The sequence below is a fragment of the Rhinolophus hipposideros genome, assembly GCF_964194185.1.
Source record: "Rhinolophus hipposideros genome assembly, chromosome: 4".
Classification (NCBI taxonomy): Eukaryota; Metazoa; Chordata; class Mammalia; order Chiroptera; family Rhinolophidae; genus Rhinolophus; species Rhinolophus hipposideros.
The window spans coordinates 42510678-42513351 of NC_138050.1; the positions used below are offsets into that span (position 1 = coordinate 42510678).

Here is a 2674-nt window from a genome sequence, read left to right on the forward strand (position 1 = left end):
TATGCTTAATAAAGGAAACAAAGAGGTGGCTTTATAAAGAAGAAAGAGGTCTATCAAGGAAAAAAGGCTCTTTATTTGCTCTCCTGTCATGGTATTCTTCCCATTCCACTGGCATTTCTACACAGAAGAGGTGACTGGCTGAATGGCAGGCATAGAACAGAAGAGCAAATGAGGGTCAGATGGATTATTAAGTGAATTTGCAGTTGCTATGATAGCTTTTTGTCTTAGGTTTTTGATGGAAACCCACCATCTACCTCCCAAGAGACTGATAGCTAATTCTCAAAAAGCAAATCTGCTTCTTGGTCTTGGAGTGCTATTTTGTGTGACAGCAAACTGGGTCCAGAATCTTAGGTTCAACGTGTTGTACTGGGTCACTTAAGACAGGTAATGTACAGTTTATTTGTATCCTCTATCACTTTGAGTATACAACTGGGTACATTGTAGCTGCCAAAAATTATTTATAAATTAATTAGTCTTCCCTATGCCTTTGATGCCTCAGTTTCCTCAGTTGTAAAATAGTATGACACATTAAAATGATCCTTTCTATCTTCCTCCAAAATTCCCCCAACTATGCAAGAAAATACTTCATCAGCATGTTATTCACTAGAATGAAATTTAGTTTTCGGAGCTTATTAACTCCTTGAGGTAGTGGCTTTGTACATAAACACAGAGAGCATTACCTTGCCTTTCCTGGAAATGTCTAGGTATTAGCAAGTATTGGGAAGAGTCCTGACAGGACAAGATAATCATGTGACTATTGCATATTCAGTAATAATAACCAACACATAATATTGGGCACAATGTATCAGGTCCTGTTCTAGGTGCCTCTGTTTATTAATTCATTTCATCCTCACAACATGAGGTGGGTAAGTACTACTGTTATCCCCATCTTATAGATGGGAAAACTGAGCTGCAGAGACGTTAAATCACTAATTTTCTTAAGGCTTATGGCTAACAAATAGTAGAAAGCAGTCTGGCCCCAGAAACTTCTCTTGTAGCCACTAGGCTATAATGGTTCTTCAGCAGCAATTAATAAACTATGAAACTTTTACAGGAATCTTGAGTAAGCTTTGATGGGAAAGGACATGTTATAATTGCTTCCAGGTGACTATCCTTATTTAGCGTTTGTCACCTTTCTCTTTTACTGCTCATTTTTTTTGAGCAGTCATGGGATTTATAAAAAGATGCCACAAATTTTAAAACGATGCAAAAATATCATTTTCAAAACAACATCAAAAAGTGAGTGTCTAATCATACTCAGCTCATAACAGAGCAAATGGGTGAGTGGAATAATAATTCATGCTGTAGCATGTTTCATAAACTGGCAACAGAGAAAGTTGGTGGAAGGAGAGCAAAGGAATTTTGTCTGTTAAGAATTAGAATTCAGGGGCTCCATAATCACCTGGCCTCCGCTCAGTGTTGTACCTATGGTTAGCAATGTGTATGATGGGGACGCCAGGGATCTTCCTGATTCTTCGTTGAAGGTCCTGGTCAACCGTGGCCAGTGTTAACACACGTGCTGAGTTACTCTCTGTACTAAGCAGTCATCTGCAGAGGTTCCTTGGGTGTGCATGGTAGTCCTTTAGATCTCAGATCCTTGGCAATCCTTAGAAACACTTGAGACTTTTGCCCCAGTTTTAGCCATTACACAGTCGGTTATACAAGACATATACTTGGCATATAGACAGTCCATCACTGACTGCACTAAGTCTAGTTTGGCTTTAATGGAAAAGTTGATAAAGCTCGTATCAAGCAGGATGTGGTAAGGGGGGCCAGCTGTATGTTATACTGGAGGAATAAGCAGGGAGGGTGTTGGGGGACTTCTCTTTCCTTGAGTGCACTGGGATCTTTCTTTTTAGGTTTTAATCTATCCTTTTCTTTAAGCCTCTAATCTCTGAGACTAAGTATTCGCTTCAAGGTCACATACTTCCTTGTTTTCTTTTGCTTCCCCATGTTCACGCTGCACTCTTGTTTCTTCTGGAATCCTGCTCATTTTTATTTTTTAAAATTAAATGTAAGAAGAACCCATAAATTACTGAGGTAATTATTCATTTTGACAGACAATATAAATAGCTATAGAAATCCCTTCTCATTTATTACTCAGCTAACTAACACAGGCCACTGTATTTACCGTGGACAATGGAAATTATATGGAAACCACAATTTCTTCCCTCCCAGAGGTGTTCCATCCGTTGGAGATACAAGAATATACACACGAATCCTGAAAGGATATGGTGAAGCCGTATGTGGTATGTGTACAAGGAGATGGCACAGACACTCTGTGTAACAGAATTTGAGCTTATAATGGAGCTGAAGGGATAAGGAAAATGCCATGGAGGAGGGGAAGCTTGACTCCCTACCTCATGGAATAGGTGGGATTTTGATGGCAGCAGAGAAGTGACCATGCAGTTCTGGCCTGGTGTGTTAGTGAGGCAGTATTATAGCTTAGGGACTACAAGAGAAATTTCTGGAGCTAGATTGCTTGGGTTCCAATCCTGGTTCTACTACTTACTAACTTTAAGTCTTGAGAAACTTAACAATTTAACTTCTCTGAGGCTCAGTTTTCACATTTATCAGGAGGTAGAATGAGGAAAAGAGAGTTTCAGTCAGTGTCCCAATAGAAAATAGATGGAGTACTCTAAATACACAAGAAGAGGATGATTTATTTACAAGT

At 39.3% G+C, this 2674-nt stretch overlaps 1 pseudogene across 1 annotated transcript; it reads right to left on the bottom strand.

Annotated features, from left to right (window-relative positions):
- Positions 1–1376: 1376 nt before the first annotated feature.
- On the bottom strand, positions 1377–1953 carry LOC308496687 (rRNA-processing protein FCF1 homolog; annotated as a pseudogene). The gene has a single exon. The product of its transcript is annotated as an rRNA-processing protein FCF1 homolog (transcript).
- Between the last annotated feature and the right edge of the window lie 721 nt (positions 1954–2674).